The sequence below is a fragment of the Macaca mulatta genome, chromosome 7 (genome assembly GCF_049350105.2).
Source record: "Macaca mulatta isolate MMU2019108-1 chromosome 7, T2T-MMU8v2.0, whole genome shotgun sequence".
Taxonomy (NCBI): domain Eukaryota; kingdom Metazoa; phylum Chordata; class Mammalia; order Primates; family Cercopithecidae; genus Macaca; species Macaca mulatta.
The window spans coordinates 81,439,474-81,465,580 of record NC_133412.1 but is presented as its reverse complement, the minus strand read 5'-3'; the positions used below and the strand labels follow the sequence as shown (position 1 = coordinate 81,465,580).

Here is a 26,107-nt window from a genome sequence, read left to right as displayed (position 1 = left end):
GGAAGATGGCTCTGGTCTCCCTTTTTTACCAATAATTGGAATGATGTTACTTCCCTAAGTTTTCATAGGCAGAGGCAATGCTACATACAAATATGCTTGTTTACAGGAATTAAATCATTTGGTAGAAACGAGAGATTCAGCCACTCATCAGAGTACAGAATCTGAGACAGAACATAAGACAAAAGAGAACAGAAGGTCTTGTTGTTACTGGCCAGCATCAAAGCACTATCACCCAGTCATTTTTAGTTATAGAAACCACTCAACAGAATACTTGTGAGCTTTACTTGTGGGCAGTATGCTGAGGTTCAAACCACTTCTTGATGTGGCTATCATTCCTTAATAATGTGTCTCTCTCACATCCAATTATATGGCCACACCCATTTGGAGAAGACAGTGATGATGTGATGGAGTCCTCACAGGACATGGCATCACAAAATGTGAGTTTGCATCCAGGTAATAAATGTGCCCAGGGACAATGACTTCATGACTAAAACACCAAAAGCAATGGCAACAAAAGCCAAAATTGACAAATGGGATCTAATTAAACTAAAGAGCTTCTGCACAGCAAAAGAAACTACCATCAGAGTCTCCCAACCTACAGAATGGGAGAAAATTTTTGCAATCTACCTATCTGACAAAGGGCTAATATCCAGAATCTACAAAGAACTTAAACAAATATACAAGAAAAAATCGAACAACCCCATCAAAAAGTAGGCAAAGGATATGAACAAACACTTCTCAAAAGAAGACATTTATGCAGCCAACAGACATATGAAAAAATGCTCATCATCACCAACCATCAGAGAAATGCAAATCAAAACCACAATGAGATACCATCTCACACCAGTTAGAATGGCGATCATTAAAAAGTCAGGAAACAACAGATGCTGGAGATGATGTGGAGAAATAGGAACACTTTTACACTGTTGGTGGGACTGTAAACTAGTTCAACCATTGTGGAAGACAGTGTGGTGATTCCTCAAGGATCTAGAACTAGAAATACCATTTGACCCAGCCATCCCATTACTGGGTATATACCCAAAGGATTATAAATCATGCTGCTATAAAGACGCATGCACACGTATGTTTATTGCGGCACTATTGACAATAGCAAAGACTTGGAAACAACCCAAATGTCCATCAATGACAGACTGGATTAAGAAAATGTGGCACATATACACCATGGAATACTATGCAGTCGTAAAAAAGGATGAGTTCATGTCCTTTGTAGGGACATGGATGAAGCTGGAAACCATCATTCTGAACAAACTATCGCAAGGACAGAAAACCAAATGCCACATGTTCTCACTCGTAGGTGGGAATTGAACAATGAGAACATTTGGACACAGGGTGGGGAACATCACACACCAGGGCCTGTTGCAGGGTGAGGGGAGTGGGAGAGACAGCATTAGGAGATATACCTGATGTAAATGATGAGTTAATGGGTGCACCACACCAACATGGCACATGTATACATATGTAACAAACCTGTATGTTGTGCACATGTATCCTAGAACTTAAAGTATAATAAAAAATAAAAATAAAAAAATAAATGTGCCCAGGGAACTTAGGGAAAGCAACTAACTTTTCTGATACTGTATCCTCTTCTATAAAATGGGGCAAATGCTACTTACTTTATAGGACTCATAACCTTCAGTGATTATTATTAGTGTTAAGATGTTAACGTGATCTCCCTAGCAAGAGCAGCAGAGCTGGTAAGTGGCAGGGTAAGGGTACAATTCAGGACTAACTCTCCCCCTCTTCATCCATCCCTATTTACTTCTCAAAAGCAGCCAGATATGCTTGGAACAGGGATAAGCAATGCCTTCATGGAGTCATATCTCCAGTTATCTACCAGCCCAGTGACCTCCTGTGTGACATTCCAACCCTGACATCTCAAAGTCTCCAGAAAGCAATTCCAGCAGAGACGTGATTGATTCACTGCATCCTCCATCACGTTATCTCATACTGAGGACTGTCAGGGTCGCCCAGAAAACTTCTGTCAGCAAAGACAGATTCGATCAAAAATGAAAACTGAGGCTTAATTCAGCCTGAGGATGAAAATAGACAAACAAAATAATACTTGTGAAATTTACTTTACCATGCTGTGCACATATTAGGTGTTGTCCTGAGAGAGAACTAACTCTTTATTCTTTCCCCCAGAGAAATTCCCAGCCTCAAGCAGTGTTTAGTTTTTAGTTCTTCTTCAAAAAAATTGCAAATAATGCATGAATCATCAGAGCATTTGCTTTCTGCAGGGTCATTTTTTCTGTTTCTCCTCTTTCCACTGGCAATGAGGCCTTTTGAAGACTGGCAGTTTCCTGATCAGTTGGTTCACTCCTTCATGCCCAATCAGAAGTTCTTTAGAAAGCAGTGAAACGTGTCTTCTTTCAGTACCTTGAGAAAGGAAAGCTGACATGAGAAAATTCAAAATCACAGGCAACTCGCTTAACACTTTTATGTCTGGCTTTTGATCATAGGCTCACCTTCAAAAATCTGAGAAGCAAACAAAGCACATACTTCTGCACACATGCACACAAGATATGCACCCTCAGTGTGATGAGAAATTCCTGCCCTACCCCTTGCTTCCTGTTAAAGCAAGGTCTGTCACTAACAGCTGGAGAACGAATGTTACAAACAGAAGGCAAGAGGTTGGAGGGGACATTTACCTATGGTCATAGAACCAAAGCATCACCGACAAAGCAAAAGCAGGGTTGAGAATGGACTGAAGTGCTATCAATGTAAGAGAAGGACTTTTTAAATACTGTGACTCTGCCACCCTTCCATTGCTAACGTGGTCTTACCTCTGGGAGTATTGATCTCCACATTCTCAGGAAAAGGCTGTAAAAGCCATTTGTAGATAAGTTTTCAGAGAAGATGGGAATGTTCACTTCCAGGGTGAATTCTCTGGAACTTTTCCAACATTTGTCTTGTTCCCACAGAAGAAAACCAAGTAAGGCAAACATGAAACTTGCTTCTACACATGCTTTCTATTTTCTCCCAAGTTGGTAATTAATTTCTCCCTCTTTTTTTTATTTCTACTTCTGCTCCTTCTTTTTTCTTTATATTTTATTTTACTTTTATTTTTGTGGGTACATAGCAGGTATACATATTTATGGGGTACATGAGATGTTTTGATACAGGCTTACTATGTGACGTACTCTCCTTATTCTTGACTCTTTTCTTTCCATTCTTTACAATTCTTATTTTTTAGAGGGGAAAAATGGTGAAATAATTTAAGAAAGTAAAAACAAAGAATAATTTAAGAAAAGGAAGTCTACTATTTTGAAAAACACTAGAGGCACAGAGTTTTGAATCCGAAATCCTTATCCCAGGAGCTTCTTTGAAGAGTATATCCAACTTCTCATCTTCATCTTCTGCTATTAACTTTGATTTGAAGTTATTTTTAATCTATCATCCATTTCCTTGCCAAGGAATTGCAAGGGTGTATAGAATATATTAATATTAATCCTATATATTATAGTAGTTTCCTGTCATGGAGGGAACAGCCTCTAACTCCAGGACTGCCCATAGCAGAATGTTCAAAAGGAAATATGCAACTTGATGAGTCTCAAATTTTATGATTGTTCTGGAAAGGTCTCAGTTGCCCAGGCTATGTGGTTTACTCCCATGTTGAAAAACAAGGATCAGCCCCAGAGCTTAGAATATGTGGAGACAAGCAGGCATTCCTGAGAGAAAAGGGAAGTGAAGACTTAACTGAGGAGATTTAGTAGATAAAGGATTAATTCTTCCTTCCAAATTATTGCAAGTAGAGATTTTCTCCCCCTCTTCAAGCTCCTCCCCTGATCTTACTCCTTCATGAGCCTGGGGTTTTCAGAGGGAGAAGAATGGCTCTTTTATTATCTCCAAAATTAGTGTTTTCTACATGGAATTGTGAATGCTGGTTAATGACAAGAAAAGTCCTAGGTTGTAAGGGCACACAAAGGGAGAACGCAAAGTACAGGGCAACAGAATGGATTTGCCAGTTGTTGAGGTTATTTGTCCAGCATAACTTTTAAATTTTAAACCTAATAATACCTATCATGTTTTGCATGTGGCCAAGTGGTTAGCACCTTACATACTGCCTTATTTTGGATTTCCCCATAAACAGAGCCTGAGTGAGGAATTTGGGAGGTTGTGACTGTGCAGGAGTGAAGGAGCAGAGTGAGACAGGAAAGAGGAAAGGCCAGTAGAGGGCACATTTTCAAAGTTGCTGCAGAAAGCAAGGAGACTGGGCTCTGCAGGCTGCCTGTGGACCTACAGAATACTCCCACAACTGAGCCCTAGGGCATTTGTCCACTGCCTCCTCTCTCCCCTCACAGGGCTGCCCTGAGGGATATCACCAACCCCACTTAGCTGACCCCAACCCCACTTTGAGGATGCTACTGTATACAAGCTGAGCCAGCTCCAACATCCTCGAAAGAAGCTCTGCAGCAGAAACTCAAAGAGTCTCTCAGTGCATGAGAAATAGGAGGCAGCATCCACCACTCCAAGTGTTGGATAGTTGTGCTATCCAGCACAGCTGCAGCTGAGGCCAGAGATGGATCTCGAGGATGGGAAGAACAGCAACAAAAGGGTCTGCTACACACAGGGGGTCCCCACCCCCTTTTGCTCCTTCCACCTCATGACTTTAGTGCAACCTCCACAGAGTGATTTAGCACTACCTTTCAAAATTAAAAATGCCCTTGATCAAGGACTTCTAATTGTAGAGATTTGCCTAATGAATATTCTTGCACATGTATGAAATTCTATATGTACAATGATATTTATTGATATTTATTGCGTACCCATAAGGGCACGCAACTGGGAAAATACTGTTAATGAATATAGAACAGATCAAATGAACAATGATATATTCATGGAACAATGGAATTTGGGTAACAATTAACTATACTTAACAACCTGCATGAAAGTGTCACAAACAAATCAGAATGCACACAACCAATAAGAACAGAAGTCTGCTGTAGAACATCCATCATACCTGTAACAGCATCTGTCAGTCATGAGTGGCAAACCACGTGGCAGTTATAAACAATGAGACCTCTCCATAGGCATACTGATGATCCTACATCCTAAAGGTTTATTATAGATCATTGTTCCATCAAGAAGTTCAAGCTGAAAGTTCAAGCACCATGCCCTTAATTCCCTGGGCTAATATCCTCTGCCCCAAGAATAAGGCAGCCTTCCTGTAGCATAGAATGTCATGCTGATTTGAAGGATGTGTGGAAGGATATATTGTATATATTAGGCTTATTATGCAGTTGTTAGTAGAGTTGGAATTTTTCTCCTGTTCCAAACTGCATCTTATTCTAGATATTTAAGCAGTTGATTGAATTACAAAGCCGGAGTCCTGCATATGAATGGCCAGACCTCACAGAGTTAAACTAATTCCACAGCAGGATCACTTCATCAAGCAAACTGACAAATCACACTCAGCAGAGTTTGTCTTCCTCCTGATAGCTTTCCTTCAGCTTTAATATGCAATGGAAAAAAATTGTACCAGCCAGAAGAAAAAGCATCCAGAACCTGGAATCCTCCCCCATTAGAACCAAGAGCCTGGAGATCTGTGTCCAGATCCATCTGAAACAAACTTCCTCATCTGGCCTTCTATATTCTCTGCCTGTGAAGATAGAAAACTCACCTGTCCAAACAAGCCACACTATACTCACCCAGGATTCCATGCCTGAAACCATGGCTTCCATTCAAGGTTAAAAAACACTTCTGGACATGGATTGGACTCTACTCTCCTGGGGAATTGATTAACCCTGCAAGTCTCTCCTGCACCCACTCATGCAACCTGCTCTCTTTTGGCCTCAGCGTGTGCTCAGTTGGGCAGGATGTCAACACAGTGGGATGCATCCAAATCAATCATCATAATTTAGACTGTCAAGGAAACAAAAAACAAGATCCTACCCAGCATCCTGTCTAGAATTCTGTATTTTCCCCAGTGGAGAGAAGTCCCTGAAGATGAAAGGTAAACCTCCCGTATCAGGGTTCATTCCAGGAATGAGGAGGATTCATCACAGTGGAGGAGTGAGTCTCCATTCATTAAAAACATCCTTCTTCACGGCCAAACACAGTGGCTCATGCCTGTAATCCCAGCACTTTGGGAGGCTGAGGTGGGTGGATTGCCTGAGGTCAGGAGTTCGAGACTAACCTGGCCAACATGGCAAAACCCCATCTCTACTAAAAATACAAAAATTAGCCAGATGTGGTGGCAGGCACCTGTAATCCCAGCTGCACAGGAGGCTGAGGCAGGAGAATTGCTTGAACCTGGGAGGTGGATGTTGCAGTGAACCGAGATTGTGCCACTACACTCCAGCCTGGGTGACAGAGCAAGACTCTGTCTGAAAAAAAAAAAAAAAAAAATCCTTTTTCAACTGAATCTTTCATGGACTGTGAACAACCCCATAAATATAAAAGTAAATATATTTGCCCCTGTCTTTTTCCATCTGTGGAGACTAGCGTTTGGATCCGTTGTAGCTTAAAACAAAGCACATGATGAGAAGGCTCATTCGTCACAGCATCAAGGACTAAAAGGAAGTTTCAAAGAATTCGGCACCATTCAGCTTTGTTGACAGCAGGTGACTATGATGAGAACATGTTGTTGTCCTAGCCTTCACTAGTGATTGTAGAGATCACAGAGTCACGAGGAGTCCTGGGGCTGCCGAGGGAGGCGAAGGCGCTTATGGGGAAATGAGAATCGAGTGACTGGAGCAGACAGGAGAGGTATGTGTGCTGGCAGCTGTTTGGAGCATCAGTCTCTAGACCAGCTTGTCCTGTTTCCTTGGTTTGTCATTGAACTTTGCACATGACTGAAACAGGCACAGAGACACCGAGAAAAGTCCAAGGTGAAGAAACACCAGGTTTGACATTTCTTGCCTAGCTAATGGGAGAAAAAATATAAGAAAAGTTACTTTTTAAATGGTCATTTTATGTTATAAATAAAATGCTATCTAAATTGGAAGAGTCATATTTCTCTCACATTAGGACCCTTATTTTCCATTTTTCATTAAGAAATATTTCAGTTAGGTAAAACGCTTCTGTCCTAATCCCATTATATTCCCTTCCCTTTCTACATTCTCCAAGACAAAGAGTCCATATTAGTTTTGCCCACCAATGTTTCTCCTTATCCTTTAGTTACGTAGATAGATAGATATCATTAATATAATTACATGTACATATGATAAACAATACCTAGTATTATTTTACATCCTCTTAACTTTGTAAAAATGTACGTATTTCTTTCTGCATTTGATATTTAACCATATGGATGTAACGGTCCTAATTTAATTCAGCTGCCATTTAATAATCCGTGTTATGAATCTGCCACAATTATGGATCAATTCTCCTGTTGGCAGATATTTAAGTTGTCTTCAGTTTTGCACGATTGTAATACTGGTGCAGTAAACATCCATGAACATCCTTGGACTTGTGTCCTTGTATACACATGAAAATGTTGTGACACGCTTTTAATAAAATAGTGCATCTTAGGGATTTTTTATGCTGGTACATGTTATAGCTCATTCTTTTAACATTTGAACAGTATTCTGGCTTGAAAAAGAACTAAAATTTATTGAACCGAGTTTCTTGCTGGACATTTAGATTGCCCCTCCCTTGATTTTGTGTTGCTAACAACAGGCTCACAGGTGTCCTTGGATACATGTGAGTTTCTCCAGAGAATGTATCTAAAATCATGACTGCTCAATGAAATGGTGGGTGTGCCTTCAACTTTCCACACACTGCCTAACTGCTCTCCAGTTGTGCTGATTTGCACAACCACCAGCAGTGCATGGGGAACTCCACTGCTCTACTGCCTCTGATCTCTCAATATGGTCAGTCTTATGTAAGATTTTGCAAATTGATGGATCTCAAATGATATCTCCTAATATTTATTTTCACTAGCATCGTTCCTTATAAAATTGAGCATCTTTTCATATATTTATTGACCATTTGGCTTTTATCTTCCATCAGTTGTGTGTCCATAGCCTTTGTTTCCTTTTCTTCTGGGTGACCATTAGGAGGCTCTGTTTCTAATTATTTCCATATTCTTTTTTCTTTTTTTTTTTTTTTTTTTTGAGACAGAGTCTCACTTTGTTGCCCAGGCTGGAGTGCAGTGGTGCAATCTCGGCTCACTGCAACCTCTGCCTCCCAGGTTCATGTGATTCTCCTGCCTCAGCCTCCCAAGTAGCTGGGATTACAGGCATGCCCCATCATGCCTGGCTAATTTTTGTATTTTAATAGAGACAGGGTTTCACCACATTGGCCAGGCTGGCCTCAAACTCCTGACCTCAGGTGATTCACCCACATCGGCCTCCCAAAGTGCTGCGATTATAGGCATAAGCCACCACACCCAACACCATATTTTACTTATTTTAGGAGAGGACAGTCCATTGAACATTTAACTAACAAAAGTCTAATCTGTCAATAATAAATTGTCTAGCAGGTAAAATAACTTTTAAAACCCAGTAAATAAATAAAATGAATTTATGCCCCTTCTCAAAGCTTTGGAGACTCCACCATGATGACTATACTATAGGTGAGAGCTATCCCCAAAGGATGTGCACTCAGCTTGCAAGGGGAATCCAGCACTGCTTCATGACCCCTTAGCTAAGGGAAGAAGGAAGGAACTGACATTAGTAAATATTTACCTTTCAACTGGAATTTAACAGATATCACCTCATTTAATCCTTGCAACGAAACAGTAAAACACGTATTATTTCCCTTTCCCTCTTTGAGGATGAGATTAAATGTCTAGCCTGAGGTCAAGGAGCTTCAAATTAACAGGGCCAGAATTTGGAGGTTTGCCTGTCACCAAAACACAGGCACTTTCTACCACACAAGAGAATCACAATTCTTATGGATAAAGTAGTTTGAAGAGAAGATTCCTATTTGGGGAAGTTTATAAACCTTAATAGGAATAGGCCAGGGGCAGTGGCTCATGCCTGAAATCCCAGCACTTTGGGAGGCAGAAGCAGGCAGATCACCTGAGGCCAGGAGTTGAAGACCAGTCTGGCCAAAATGGCAAAACCCTATCTCTACTAAAAATACCAAAAAAAAATAGCTGGGCATGGTGGCACATGCCTGTAATCCCAGCTATCAGGAGGCTGAGGCAGGAGCATCACTTGAACCCAGGAGGCAGAGGTTGCAGTGAACCAAGATCGCACCATTGCACACCAGCCTGGGTGACAGAGCGAGAGTCCATCTAAACAAAATAAATGCTAGCCATTCTTTTGGAAATAATTATTTGTGGAACTGAGGATTTTGTTCAATCTCTTCTGATACCTAAGCAGGAGGGATCTTAGAGGCACACTTCCTTCCCTCCACATCTCCAGGAGGAAACTGTGGCCGTCAAATATTGTGCATGCTTCACATAATCTATATGCATTCTATTCCTCCTTTTCCCTTAGACTACTTGCTCTCCTGCTAAGAAAAGAGCGGTTATTTTTACAGGAAGCAGTATCAGTTGCTTCCTCAGGGGGCTGATGATTTGATAAGGCATGGTAAGAGGCAGAGACAAATCAGGCTTTGAGAGAATATAAAACACGTTTTAGTTTCAAAGCCCTAGAATTTATACTGAAAAATTTTAAATGAAACACATTCAATGAATATATTACACATTTATTTTACTGATGCTTTATTTCCCAATTATAATTGTTAGGTAATTACAGAAGGAAACCACACTGAGCCTTGACAATACGCAGTTGTGGGAGCCTGCAGGAATTTCTAAGATGCTTTTCATAGCTCTTAAGATGTCTTGAATCCACGAAGTCTGCCCATGAGTTTTAGGGGCAAGGCACTTTATTTTTTTTAACTTAATGGGGAGATGGCCAAGGCCCTCAGCATTGTACATGGTCAGCTTGAAGTGATTTCAGCCAAATCTCTGCTGGACAGTTCCCACGGCATCCTCTTTCCTTTCACACATATTCCCCCACTTTCTGCCCTAAATTGTTTCTGAAGCCAAGGCAGCTTGCTCAGCCTCTGTGCAGAGCCAGGAACGTAAAAGGGTTAATACCGCTGCAAGTAACTCTCCTCCAATAGAAGAGTCAGTCAACAGATAAATGCCCCTGTCTCTGGAGCCTCAGAGGGAAAATTTAAAGGGTGCTCTACTTTCCATTTGACAACAAAAGTACCCAGATCAACAATGCACCTTTTCCTGGCTTTTCTTCCTTTCCTCCCTACTCTCCTCACTCTCTTAATTCTGCCTCCTGGGAGCACCTCCTAAATAGATTACTTATACCCAAATCCTTTCCTCAGGTTCTGTTTTTGGAAAAACTTAAAGCAATACCCCCCAAGTTCTCATAGATACCCATGTATAGTTTTAAATATTAGCTTTTCCTCCAGGAAGCCTTCTCTGACCTCTTCTAAGTATAAAAAAAGTAAGTAAACTTCTCTTTTATTACACTATATTTTTATTGGCTGTTTATCCATATCCATCACTAGACTGTGAGCTTCTTAAAGATAGGGTCTATACGCCATTGTATGCCTGGTTCTAGCACAATATCTGGTCATGGCAAGCACTCAGTAAATATCTCAGGAACAAGTAGAAACAATATGTGTAGGTATTGGGCTAGGTACTTGTCAGTCACATACCAAGATGAACAATACTCACAATATTCCCTCTGGTCAAGAGAATTCAGGGTCCTGAAAAATGACAGACAGGAAAACAGACAAATTGCAAAGCAACATGTTTTGAGCTCCAATGAAGGCATGCAGTCAGCATTGCCTAAGCTCTGTCTTTACTGCCAGGAAAAGGCTCTCTGAAAAGATATCTGAGCAAAAACCTGAAAAAAACCTGGTATATCATAATTAAAAAAAAAAAAAATGGCCAGGCACAGTGGCTCACGTCTGTAATCACAGCACTTTGGGGGCCAAGGAGGGTGGATCACCTGAGGTCAGGAGGTTGAGACCAGCCTGGCCAAAATGCGAAACCCTGTCTCTACTAAAAATACAAAAAAAAAAAAAAAAAAAAAAAAAAAAGCCAGGCATGATGGCACATGCCTGTAGTCCCAGCTACTTGGGAGGCTGAGGGAGGAGAAATCGCTTGAACCTGGGAGGTGGAGGTTGCAGTGAGCCGAGGTTGTGCCACTGCACTCCAGCCTAGGTGACAGAGCAAGACTCTGTCTCAAAAAAGAAAAAAATAAAGTGAAATAAAATAAATTAAATTAAACTTTAAAATCTTTAAAGAATTTATTAAAATTATTAAAATAAAATAGACAACTCACATTTATTAAGCCCTTCTTTAGTGTCTGGTACTTGTACAAAGGAATTTGGGGGCATCATTTTATTTGCTCTCTATATGTAGATACTGAGCAGTCTCACTTCCCAGATGCAGAGACTGAGGCTTATAAGGTTAAGAACTTGCCTGGATTTGCACAGTTAGCAAGAGGTAAAACCAGGATTCCAGTTTCTCCAATGCCTGGACTCTTTACTCAGCATTTACTATAATAAAGTTTCCTACTCTAATGAAAAAAGAGTCAAGTCACGGCTTATTCTCCATGTGCCATGAATTATCACGTGAAACCAACAACAGCAAGAACAAAGAAAACCTCAAGAAAAAGGGATACAGTGTTATCCCTTGAGGAGTGACAAATACTTTCACATCTTTCCACTCCAGCCACATGCTTGCTCCACCCCAAAGCTCACATTCATTCTTCTGCAGCCAGTGGGGGTTATAGGGTCTGTCTCTCTCTCTCTGTAATTAGAATTGTGCTCCAGCCTCCTTCCTCACTCTCTCAATTCTTTCGAACGTTCTTTAAAAAGAAAAATAAATTACGGTTCTCCTTAAAGTCACCTCTTGGTTCTTCAAGTGCTTCTCAGTCATTTTAAATCAGTCCTCAGAACCTCTCAGGAGTGCATGTGTGCACAACACACACGCACAGGGAAGCACCAAAGAAAGAACTCCCAGCATTGCCTGAGTTATAGATGTAAAAGGTGATTTGGAAACACTATTCAGTAACTAGGTTATTTTAAGGATCTACTTTCATGTCAAGTTTCCTCTCAACATCTGATAAACTCTGCAGCAGAAACGGATCTTTAAAGTTGTTTTATTCTCAGTAGAATGAGTGTTGCTTTGGCAATTTCCCCAAAATTAGTGAAGTTTGTCAGAGAGTGCCTTACCATGATCTATTATTTAAGTCATTTTATAAGGGCAAGAGAAAGAAAGAATGAAGGAAAGAGGGAGAGAAAGAGGAAAGAAAAAGAAGGAAAGGAAGAGAGGAAGGAAGGAAAAAAGGTAAGAGAGAAGGAAGGAGCAAAGAAAGAGAAGGAAGAGAGGAGTGGAGGGAAAAGAAGGAAGGAAAAAAGACATGCTTCTCTTCTAACAGGAATAAATTCGCTGCTGAATAAATAAACATAAGCGGTAATGAAATAAAATTCATTTTCCAGGTTTCTTTTCCATGAAAGAAAAACAGGCAGCTTCTTGCATTACCCCTGCTCTGCAGGATACCAAATAGAAGGGAAAATATCAGAAGAGAAAAAATATATTCGCTCATATTTGAAATGCAGCATGGATAGATTTTTTAAATTGAGATCTTCTAATGGCCTAGAAACAGCATAATTGATTAAGTAAGGAGATTGGGATGAAATCAGTAACTTTACTGTATATTCTTTAAAGGAACTGGCCCAGGCTCTAATAGAGTATCGCTGGCATACCAAAGGTCTGTTAATAGGATCTTTGAATGAGAATCGGGCTTTGAGTTGGTTTAGCTGAAGACTATTAGAACGTTTTCCAGAAAGACTCTAATTCCCACAGGATGGAAAAAACACAGTGACTACCCTGCATAAAACATGACCCACAATTTACGGCAGAGCTGTGATTCCACATCAATTGATACAAAGGGGACTGTTTTCCAGATGACCTCACACCTAATTGAACAAGGCAGACGCACATATCACATGTAATCATGTTTATTGCATGCATTAGTGTCATTTAGCATTGATCAACCCTTACCAGCAGCATGGATGGTTAAGAGGACTGACTTTGAAATCTGACAGACCCAACCCCTGTCAATAAATAGCTCTGTGCATTTTATGCTCTTTGAAATGGTGACAAAGAATAGCGCCTACCTCAAAAAGTTGAAGGAAACCAATGAATGAAAGATAATATCTGGCATACAGTAAACATTCATAAATATTATGATTATTTGCATTTCCTGAAAGCATTATGGGTGGGTTTATTAACTATGCTTTGCTCCTTGGGCAAATTCAGCTAATATTCTTCGAGTGCTTATTTTGTGCACAGTGCTCAATTTTTTCATGTATTTTTTTAATTCCCACAGCATTTCAGTGAGGTAGGTATTATTATTCCTCTTTAAAAGCTAAGGCAACCAAAGCTAGGGTAAAATAAGATAATTTGCTCTTTATCGCTTGGCGAGAACATTGTGAAGTTTTTGATTTGAGCTCAGGTCTTCTGACTCCACAACATGGACACTTGGAATACATCAATTTTATGTCCTTTAACCTAAATAAATTTTTATAGCCTGTGGATATTCTATTCGTTGGTGTTCTGATAAACCAACTCTCCAAAAAACAAGTCCTGATTTGTCACATTTGCCAGTTTCTGTGGTGTAAATACCCCAACCAGGGCCAATTTCAAACTGCTGGTAAACAACTTATAAAATTGTTCTGTACTTCACAATAAGTTCTCTTCTCACTAGGTATTATATTTGAAATATGGTCACCTGCATTTCAAAGTGCCCACAACTGAGGAAGTCAAGGCTGAGCCTATGCCCCTTTCTGCTTACTCTTGGCTACGTTCTTTTGCTCTCAGGCTTCTTGACCTTTTCATGACTTGTTATGGATGCAACCTTGGAGCCTACCATGAGAGGCAGAAGCAAGTTGGAGGAGCCAGGCCCATACCTAGGAAGAGCTAGGCTGCAAATGAGAACTAGGCAAACAGCAGAAAACAAGACAGGGTGACAAAAGCAATGACTGAGAAACATGACCAGCAACCACAGGCAAGGGGTAGTCTGATTCCAGACTCAAAGAGCAGGCCTAAGCAACTGAAGAGACACAAATAGCTAAGTAAGGGATAATCAAATGGAATTGCCAAGGCCCAGGCTGGGAAGCAGATAGATTGGAGCTCAACCATCTGCCCAGCCACTTACTCACTATGCACCTGTGGGAAGTATATGTAAGTTATCTTTGCCTCAGTTTCCTCTCCTATAAATGGGAGCAATGGTATCTTCATGTAAAAGGTTAAAGGATATAAAAGACTCTATCATACAATAGTATTCAATAATATTAGGTTTTAAAAATTGATCTTATACTGGTAAGGAAACCAACTCTGCCTCAGCCAAAAGAGATTATATTTCTTTTACTTTATCCTGTTTTTAGAACTCAGGTACACAGATTTGAATTGGTCACCTTGCTCAGTACATGGTATGCTCTTATCATCTGTCCGTCCATGGCCCTCTTTTTAAATTATTTTCCACTTTATTTCTCACTCCAATCCCATTCTCTCCCTCTCATAAGCACCTTCATCCCCGTGTTTACATGCTTCTTATATACACATATGTTTATTCAATTACCTTTGTATCGATGGAAAATACATAGTATGGCTTGTGGTGGCACAATACCGGCTCACTGCAACCTCCACCTCCTGGGTTCAAGCAATTCTCCTGCCTCAGCCCCCCAAATAGCTGGGATTATAGGCACATACCACCATGCCCAGCTGATTTTTGTATTTTTTTAGCAGAGATGGGTTTTCACCATGTTGGTCAGACTGGTCTCGAACTCCTGACCTTGTGATCCATCTGCTTCGGTCTCCCAAAGTGCTGGGATTACAAGTGTAAGCCACCACGCCCAGCCTGAACTTTTTAAATTTACATAAATAGTATTATATTAGTTTGGTGGAGCTGCCATAACAAAATCCCACATATTGAATGGCTTAAACAACAGAAATATATTTTGCCACAGTTCTGGAGGCTGGGAGTCCAAGATCAAGGTGTTGTCAGGGTTGATGTCTCCTGAGATCCCTCTCCTTGGTTCAGAAATGGCTGCCTTCTCATTCCGTCCTCACATAGTCTTTTTTCTACCCATGCACACCCCTGGTGTTTCTCTGTGTATTCAAATTTCCCTTCTCATAAGGATACCAGTGGTGCTAGATAAAAATTCAATGTTTAGTCCACCTTAAAGTCCTCATATTAACTTAATTACTTTTCTAAAGACTTTATCTCCAAATATGGTTACATCCTAAGGCACTAAGGGTTAGGGATTTAACATGAGCTTTCAGGGAAGGGACAAAATGCAACTCATAAAAAGTATCATGTTATTGTAATAGATTGTTGCAACCAACGAACCACACACCACATTAGATGCTCACACACCTTTTGTTTCTGGCTCCAGGCTTGGCATAGAACTTGCTCTGGACAAAGGGACATTAGCAAACATAGTCCAAGAAAACACTTAATAATATCTTGTACCTTGGAGCTTTCTCTCTTTCACTGCTGACAACTTTTCCGCCACTGTGTGAGAAAGCCCAAGCTAGTCTGTTAGTTGCTGCAAGTATGAAGCTCTCCCAGACATGAATAACCAGGAGCAATAGCTAGTTGGGTGGGTGAGCCATATTAGAATACCCAGGGACCATTGTTTTAAGTGCCAACCAAACTCAGGGGCACAAGTGAGCCCAGGAGAGACCAGCAGAACTGCTTTGCTTTGCCCAGCCCAAACTATTGTGCTAATAAACAATTACTCTGAACCAATATTTTTGGGATGGTTTGTTAGGAGCAACCAATGATGATAAAGCTGTAGTTATAGATATTATTCTGTTTCTTACTTTTTGTCACTTAATATGATGTATTTCAGATGTTGCTATTTGTAGATCTGCTTCACTCCTCCTGGCTGCGATAAGGCTTTCTGGTATACCCACATGTCATATTTTATTTATCCATTCTTCTAGGGATTAACAGTTGGGCTTCCTCCAGGTTTTGGCTCTACAAACATTCTCATATACATATATTTCTCTGCTGGTGTGAGAGTGTCTCTGGAAGCACTATTCAAAAGTAAAATTGCTGGGTTGCAGGGCATATGCACACTTAATTGCACTAAATGTTGTCAAATTGATCTTCAGAATAGCTGTAGCAGTTTACACTCCTTTTAGAAGTGAAGGAGGACTGGCCAGGGGAGTTATATATGTTTCTTATTAGAGCAGGAATCATTCCCTGATGAGTGCTAGTTTTAGTCTTGCAAGAAAAAATAAGCAGAAGTTCCTAGCAAGAATACAAAGGGCAGTGCAGAAATCAGAACCCAGTTACTGACCAGGCAGACCTTAACATTCTTTCTCTCTATTTCTCTTCTTCACTAGTCTTACCTGAAATTGACATACTATTGGAGGTTTTGTTGTTGTTGTTACTTGCCTATAATAGTTATGACATTTCATTTTCTAGTCTTCATTCCTAACTTGAAATTTTGTGATTTTTAATATTTTAATTTGTCTATCATATAAGAGCTAAAAAGATAATCAGGATTTACTGATAGTAGATAATTGTGTTGAAAACAATTCATTCAAGTTATTATTGTGATTGAAAGCATGTGAAGATAAAAAAATAGTTTTGATAACACTAGAAAACAATAATCTAGTAATAACAGGAATATATCAGGATACAGAATATATGCAAAGCAACTATGTTATAGTGTTAACAGAAAAATATCAGAATACAAATATTATACAATGCATTCTCACAGCTGTGATGACTGCAGCATTTTCCCTAAGCCTATTCGCCAATACCAACTGTTTGGACTCTGGGCCCAAGGCTTCACAGAGCAAGAGTGCAGAATGTCAGGCCCAAAACCTGCCCAAAGTGGGGATAATCACAGGAGTCCTTTCTCATTAAACATGACCCTAAAAATAGGGGCAAACCACACCAAAACCCATCTCCTGTACCCCTGTATCACAGGCATGTATAGGCTGGAGTAGGCCAGGAAGCCTCAAGCTTCTGAGGCACTCTGGAGGGAAGCCAGAAGGTACAATCATCCTTGACCTCGGGGAATCTGAACAAATAATTTTCAAGGGCAAAGACAAGCAAGTTGTCAAGCACATAAAGAAGCAAGACAACATCAAAGAAAACAAGCAGAAGAAATAGACAGGTGAATTACCCATTAATTATAAAACAACCATAATTATTATGTCTACAGAGATAAAAGGTAAGCTCGAAAATATTCAATGGTAGTAGGAAACAATAAAGAGTGATATGGTGGATTTGAAAAAAAACAAACAGAAAGTTTGGGTATAAAATATATAATAAAAGGATTTAAGAGCTCAGTGGTTACATTGGACAGCAGATTTAACTTAACTGAAGACAGATTAAAAAAGATGACATTTTCCAGAAACATTACAAAGACAGATAAGAGAGATATAAAGCCTAAAGTGATTAGAGTCCCAGAAGGAGAAGAAAGAAAAAACTGGAATAAATAGCATCTGAGATTTTTTTCAGAACTGATCAATGAAACCAATACATATAAGCAGGCTGAAAATTCAAGTAGGATAAATAATAATAAATCCACATCTATATGCATATCAAATATGTGACCAAAAAATAACCAAAACCAAGAAATTTATAAAAAGAAATAGAGTACTCTGAAAGTACAGCAGTGAATAGATAACTGACTTCGACAACAACAATGAAAGCCAGAAGACAGTAGAAAGCTATTTTCGATTAGTACAAACCTGATTCCATACCCAGTAAAATTATTTTTCAAAAATGACAGTGCAATAAAAACTCTTCAAACAAGCTAAAATTGAAATTCATGACCAAAAGACGGTCACTGAAGGAAATTCTAAAAGATAACATTCAAGCAAAAAGAAATGATCCGTGATTGACAGCTGAGACTTAAAAGGGAATGGAGAGAAAGGAAAGTTATACATATATAGGTAAATACAAACTTAATGCCTAGTGAAACACACACACACATGCATACACACAAACATGCATGCATGAAGAGTTATAGCACCATATAACAGTAATATGGGGAAGGGATAACTAATGTTGAAATATTCTAAGGTATATCACAGAGTTAAAAAAGTATTAAATTTTGATTTTTTTATAAGTTAGGTATGCAGGTTGTCATTTCTATGTTCACTAACAACACAGTCAGGAAAAAAAACTCTAAAAGAAAAATCTATTTTCTAAGTTAACAATTCCGGTACTGCTATACACGTAAACAGAAATTGAACAATTAAGTAAACAGATGGCAGGTGGTAGGAGCCAGGCTCCTCATTGTTGGAGTGGGAATTTACAAATAGGCAAGGGTGGAGGCTAGAATGATTGATGTGGTGATGAATTAAGGTTGGGAATATAAATAAGAATCATATTAAGCTTAACATAGATACCTGTGATTACATAGTAGCGATATTTATAGATATGTGTATACCAGTTAACATATACACATGTATTTCTTTGCTCTGTCAGCTAAGAGGGCCTAAATGAAACAATAAGCATACCTAGATCCAAAATCTTGATTTATAATACCATTCTCAGAAAAAAAAAGGAACCAGCACTCCCTGAGGTAATGGCTGATTCTAGGATTGAGACAGGAAACATGCAAGATGAGCTTGGAGTATTTTGCAGTGCCAGAAAGTAAGGAAGTGCCTTAAAAAAAAATCAGACAGAGGAAGTGGAGCAAGATGCCCAAATAGAAGCCTCCAGCAACTGTCCCTGCTGAGGAACACCAAACTGAAAAATCATCCACACACAAAAAATTCTTCATAAGAACCAAAAATCAGGTGAGTAATCCCCGTACCTGGCTTTAACTTCATATTAAGGAAAATAATACCTGGCTTCAACATCATATCAACTTGATGTTAAAGAAATCATATTAACATCATACGAAGAGGGTAGGAAAAACAGCCACCTACACACCCCTCCCACAACCCCCCAGCAATGATCACATGGCATGGAGAGAGAATCTGTGTACTTTGGAGAGGGAAAGCACAGTGGCTGTGAGACTTTGTATTGGAACTCAGTGCTGTGCAGTAACAACAGAACTTCAGGCAGAACTCAGCCATCACTCACAGAGGGAGCATTCAGACCAGCCCCAGCCAGAGGCAAATCATCCATCGCAGCAGTTGAAACCCAAGTTCTGGCAACCCCTCCCTCACAGGTTAAAGTGCTCTGGCATCCTAAATAAATTTGAATAGCATTAGGTCACAAGGTCTGTAATTCCTGAACAAGTCCTGATGCTGTGCTGGGCTCAGAGCCAGTGAACTTGGAGGGTACCTGACCTAGTGAGACACCAGCTGGGGAAGCTGGAGAAGTGCTCGTGTCACCCCTCCCGCAATCCTAGGCAGCACAGCTCACTGCTCCAGGAAAGACTCCTGCTTGAGGAGACCACAGGGGAGAATAAAGAGGAATTTGTCTTACAACTTGGATACCAGCTCAGCCACAGTAGGACAGGGTACAACGCAGAGTCCTGAGGCCCATATTCCAGGCCCTAGCTCCCAGACAACATTTTTAGACCAACCCTGGGCCAGAATGGAAACTGCTGCCTTGAAGGGAAGAAACCAGTCCAGGCAGGAGTCATCACCTGCTGACTAAAGAGCCCTTGGGCCCTGGATAATCAGCTGTGATACCCAAATAGTACTTGTTCTGGGCCTTGGGTGAGACTCAGAGCTGTGCTGGCCTCAGATATGACCCAGAACATTCCCAGTTGTGGTGGTTATGGGGAGAGGCCCCTTCTGCTAGAGGAAAGGAGTGGAAAGGATAAAGGGGACTGTGTCTTGCAGCTTGGGCACCAGCTTGACCACAGTGGGATAGAGCACCAAGTGGACTCCTGGGGTCCCCAGTTCCAGGCCTTGGTTCCTGGATGGCGTCTCTGGACCTTCCCTTGGCCAGAGGGGATCCCACTGCCCTGAAAGGAGAGACTCAGCACCGGCAACATTACCTCAAGCTGACTGAAGTACCCTTGGCCTTGAGTCAACATCAGTGGTACCCAGGCAGTACTTGCCGTGGGCCTGGAGAGTGGTGGCCATGAAGAGAGACTCTTCTGCTTGAGGAAAGGGGAGGGAAGAGTGGGAAAGAATCTTGTGGCTTTGGTGCCAAACTGAGCCACAATAGGATAAAACACCAGGTAGATTCCTAAGGTTCTTGACTCCAGGACCTGGCTCTCAGATGGCATCTCTGGACACAATTGAGACTGAGGGAAACTTGTGGCCATGAAGGGAAGGACACAAGCCCAGCTGGATTTGCCACATAATGATTGTAGAACCCTTGGGCCTTGAGTGAGCATAAGCAGTAGCCAGGCACTGGTCACTGCAGGCCTTGGGTGTAACCCAGTGTTGTGCTGGCTTTGGGTCTGACCCAGCACAGTGGTGGTGGCCATAGGGGTGCATGCATCACTCCTCCTCCACTTTCTGGCAGCTCATCACAAAGAAAGAGACCGTTTGTTTCAAGGAAAGTAAGGGGAAAGAACAAGAGACTCTGTCTGGTAATCTGGGAAATTCTTTTGGGTCTTACCCAAGACCACCAAGGCAGTACCTCTATGAGTCAGCAAAAGCCACAGTATTGCTGGGTAGCTTAGTGTGCCCCCTAAAATAAATACAGCTGTGGTAACCAAAGACTTAGACCACAACACTTAAGTCCCTTCAAATACCCAGAAAGTCTTCCTAAGAAGGATGAGTACAAACAAGTCCAGACTGCAAAATCTATTATAAATACCCACCTCTTCAATGCCCAGACACCCGCAATCATCCATAAGCACCAAGACAATCCAGGAGAACATGACTTCATCAAACAAAGAATCCCAAAAAGACAGAGAATTGTGACCTTTCAAACAGATAATTCAAAATAGCTGTTTTGAAAAGCTCAATGAAATCCAATTTTTTTTAAAAAAACCCTGAAATTCTATCAAATACCTTCTCTGACTGCAAGAAAATAAAATTAGAACTCAAGAACCAGAGAAATTTGGAAACTATACTAACACATGGAAATTAAACAGTGTGCACTTGAATGAACAGTGGATCAATGAATAAATTAAAAATAAAATTAACATATTTCTTGAAACAAATGATAATGGAAACACAACATACCAAAATTTATGGGATACAGTGAAAGCAGTACTGAGAGACAAGTTTATAGCAATAAGTGCCTACATCAAAAAAAATAGAAAAATTTTAAATAAACAACCTAATAATGCATCTTAAGAGACTAGAAAAGCAAGAGCAAAGTTAGTAAAATGCAAAATATTGAAGATCAGAGCAAAACAAATGAAATTGGAACAAACAAAAGAAAACAATACAAAAGAACAATGAAATTAAAAGCTGTTTCTCATAAAAAAAAAAAAATGACAAGCCTTTAGCCAAACTAAGAAAACAAGAGAGACAACCCACATAAATAAAATCAGAGATGAAAAAGGAGACATTACAATCGATACTACGCAAATTCACGTATCATCAGAGGCTACTATGAGCAACTATTTGCCAATAAATTGGAAAACTTTGAAGAAATTAATAAATTTCTAGACACATACAACCTACTAGGATTGAACCATGGAGAAATTTAAAACCTGACAGACCAATAACAAGTTATGAGATCAACACCATATTGAAAAGTCTCCCAGCAAAGAAAAGCTTGGAAACCGATGGTTTCACTGCTGAATTTTACCAAACATTTAAAGAAGGACTAATACCAACCCTACTTAAACTATTTTGAAAAACAGAGGATGAGTGAATATTTCCAAACTAATCTTACTATTACTGTTCCTCTGATACCAAGACCAGACAAAGACTCATAAAACAAAATTACAGACTAATAACCCTGTTCAATAGTGAGGCAAAAAATCCTCAACAAAATACTAGCAAACTGAATTTGACAACACATTAAAAAGATCACTCATCATGACCAAGTGGGATTTATCCCAGGGATGCAAGGATGGTTCAACATATGCAAATTAATCAATGTGCTACATCATGTCAACAGAATAAAGGACAAAAACTATATAATCATTTATATTGATGCTGAAAAGTATTTGATAAAAGTCAATATCCCTTCATGATTAAAAAAAAACTTAAAATCTAGCTATAGAAGAAACATATATCAGCATAATAAATGCCATAAATGACAGATATACAACTAGTGTCATACTGAATGGACAAAAACTGAATGCCTTTCTTCTAAGATCTGGAACAAGACAAAGATGCTCACTTTCACCACTGTCGTTCAACATACTACTGGAAGTTCTAGCTAGAGCAATCAGACAAGAGAAACAAAGGGCATTCAAATTGGAAATGAAGAAGTGAAGTTATCCTTGTTTGAGAACTAAAGACAAAAAAACACGTGATCATCTCAATAGATGCAAAAGAGGCTTTCAATAAAATTCAGCATTTCTTTCTGTTTTAAAACTCTTAAGAAACTAGGCGGTGAAGGAACATACCTCAAAATAATAAGAGCCATCTATGACAAACCCAAACATTATACTGAATGGGCAAAAGCTAGAAGCATTTCCCTTGAAAACCAGCACAAGACAAGGATGCCCTCTCTCATCATTCCTATTCGACATAGTATTGGAAGTCCTGGCCAGAGCAATCAGGCAAGAGAAAGAAACAAAGGGCATCCAAATAAAAAGACAGGAAGTCAAACTAAACCAAACAGCACATGTTCTCATTTATAAGTGCGAACTAAATGATGAGAACACATGGACACAAAGAGGGGAACACCAGACACTAAAGCCTACCTGAGGGTGAAGGGTGGCAGGAGGGACAGAAGCAGAAAGAATAACTATTAAGTACTAGGCTTAGTACTTGGGTCATAAAATAAACTTTACAACGAACCCCCATAACACAAGTTTACCTATATAACAAGCTTGCATATGTACCCCGTACCTAAAATAAACGTTTAAAAGCAGAGAGAGATTAACTCCTTGAGAGAGATTTTTCTGAGCTCCAAAGCAGAGTGCAAGTAATCCTAAGAAAAGGTAACACCTTTTTCAAAAAGAATAAAAAAGAGAATTTTTTTAAAAAGCCAAATATCCTTGTTTGCAGATGGCATAATCTTACATTTGGAAAAACCTAAGGACACCACCGAAAACCTATTAGAACTGACAAATTCAGTAATGTTGCAAGATATGAAATCAACACAAAAACATGTTGCATTACTATATGCCAACAGCAAACATTCTGAAAAATAAATCAAGAAAGTGATCTAATTTACAAAAGCTACAAACAAAATAAAATATTTATGCATAAATTTAGCCAAAGAAGTAAGATCTCTACAATGAAAACTGGAAAACATTTATGAAAGAAATTGAAGTGGACACAAAAGAATGGAAAAATGTTCCATGTTCATGGATTAGAAGAATCAATATGGTTAAAATGTTCATGCTACCCAAAACAATCTACAGATTCAACTCAATCCCTATCAAAATACCAATGACATTATTCACAGAAACAGAATAACAATCCTATAATTTATATGGAACCACAAAAGACCCAGAAGAGCCAAAGCTATCCCAATCAAGAAGTACAACACTGGAAAAATCACATTACCTAACTTCAAATTATACTACAGTGCTATAGCAACCAAAACAGCTTGATACTGGCATTAAAAAACCAGACACATAGACCAATGGAATAGAAGAGAGAATCCAGAAACAAATCCATACATCTACAGTGAACCCATTTTCAACAAAGGTGCCAAGAACATATATTAGGGAAAAAACAGTCTCTTCAAAAATTGTGCTGTGAAAACTGGATATTCGTATGCAGAAATGAAACTGGACTCTATCTCTTGCATATACAAAACAAATCAAAATGAATTAAAGACTTAAATCTAAGACCTCAAACCATGAAACTACCAGAAGAAAACACTGGGGAAACTCTCCCAGACATTAAACTGAACAAAGATTTCTTGAGTAATATCCCACAAGCACAGGCAACCAAAGCAAAAATGGACTGGTGTGATCATATCAAAGTTAAAAAGCTTCTGCAGAGCAAACAAAAGAATCAACAAAGTCAAAAAACAACCCATGGAATGGGAGAATATATTTGCAAACTATTCATCTGGCAAAGGATTAATAACCAGGATATATAAGAAGCTCAAACAACTAAGTAGGAAAAAAAAATTGAATAATCCAATTCCAAAATGGGCTAAAGATCTGAATAGACATTTCTCAAAAGAAGACATACAATTGGCAAGCTTGTATATGAAAAGGTGCACGACACCATTGATCATCAGAGAAATGCAAATCAAAACTGGGGTGAAAATATCATTTTATGGGCTTTATCCAAAAGACAGGAAATAATAAATGCTGGTGAAGATGGGGAGAAAAGGGAGCTCTCGTACATTGTTGGTGGGAATGTCAACTAGTACAACCACTGTAGAGAATAGTTTAGAGGTTCCCAAAAAACTGAAACTAGAACTATCAAATGATCCAGCAATTCTAGTTCTAGGTATATACCCCAAAGAAAGGAAATTAGTGTATCAAAGGCTTATCTGCACTCACATGTTTATTGCAGCAACTATTCACAATAGCCAAGATCTGGAAGCAACCTGAGTGTCCGTTGACAGATGAATAGATAAAGAAAATGTGGTACATATACACAACAGAGTACTATTCAGCCATAAAAAAAATCAGATCCTGTCGTTTGCAACAGTATGGATGGAACTGGAGGTCGTTGTTAAGTGAAAGAAGGCAGGCATCAAAAGACAAACTTTGCATCTTCTCACTGACTTGTGGGAGCTAAAAATTAGAACAATTGAACTCATGGAGATAGAGAGTAAGATACTTACCAGAGGCTGGGAAGAGTAGTAGTTGTGTAGGGGAATTGGGGGTGGTTAATGGGTACAAAAATATAGTCAGATGAAATGAGTAAGACCTAGTATTTGCTAGCACAACAGGGTGACTACAGTCAACATTAATTTATTGTACATATTAAAATAACTAAAATAATATAATTGGATTGTTGTAACACAAAGAAAGGATAAATGCTTGAGGTGATGGATACCCCATTTACCCTGATATGATGATTATACATTGTATGCCTTATTAAAATATCTCATGCACCTTGTAAATATATACTCCTACTATGTACCAGCAAAAAAATAGATGAAAATACAAATAAATTTATTAAATCCCAGCAAATACATTGAAATGAGTATATCAAAGGGGCCCAGGAGGTAACTGAAAGAGCTCCCAGTGGCCAAATGGAAAAATTTGAGCAACAAAATTAAGTAGTATTATATTAAAACCCAAAATAAACACACATAATATTCATGAGTTCATAAATACATAATTGATGTATCTATAAATACAAAGTGAATAAATTAATTAAATGGGGAAGTAAAGGCAAATCTTCCATGCAGAAGAATTCTAAATAATTTATGTAAACAATCTTTCCTCAAGGAGGGGGAACATAATTCCTCACGTTTTAAGTGTGGTCTGTTTTTAGTGGCTTTCTTCGGAAGAGTACAGCATGGAGAGGAGGAAAACAGCAACTTTACAGCAGAAAAACCTGGCCGACACTACCTCAGCCTAGTGATCAAGGTCGGCGTCAACATCATAAATCATGCTGATGATACATACCCTTTAGATGATCAGGTGAAAATGGCACTTTGCCTCTGTGATCTTCCTCCAAAAAAAACCTGTAAGGCCTGTTTAATCCTGAGGGAAACCATCAAATAACTTTCAGTAAAAAGGCATCCTATGAATCATCTGACCAGTACTCCTCAAAGCTGTCAAGGCCACCGAAAACAAAGAGAGTCTGAAAAACGATCATAGCCAAGAGGAGTCTAGAAAGACAATAATGGCTAAATGCAATGTGGAATCCTGAATGGGATCCTGGTGGAGAAAAAGGACTTAGGTAAAAATTGCAATACATTTGAATAAACTGTAGATTTTTGTTAATAATAAGGTACCAATATTAGTTTATTAATTGTAACAGATGTACCATACTAATATGAGATGCTACTAATAGGAGAAATATGTGTGTGTGTGCGTGTGTGTGTGTGTGTGTGTGTGTGTGGTTTAAAGCTATATGTAACAGTAGTAACACTATACAAAGAAACTAAAAAAACTAAAACTAAAAAATAATAATAATAATGATTACCTAAGGGGAAGGAAGGAGGTTGTGATCACTTAGGTGTTTTCTGGGGTGCCTATAATGTTGTATTTCCTG

At 39.3% G+C, this 26,107-nt stretch overlaps 1 long non-coding RNA gene across 1 annotated transcript; it reads right to left on the bottom strand.

Moving 5' to 3' along the window:
- Window positions 1–1,715: 1,715 nt before the first annotated feature.
- LOC144330126 (uncharacterized) lies at window positions 1,716–25,609 on the bottom strand. The gene is made up of 3 exons (XR_013396012.1): window positions 25,516–25,609; window positions 5,914–6,886; window positions 1,716–2,397 (listed from the first exon to the last, which is right to left on the bottom strand). It is a non-coding gene; the product is annotated as an uncharacterized LOC144330126 (long non-coding RNA).
- Window positions 25,610–26,107: the final 498 nt, after the last annotated feature.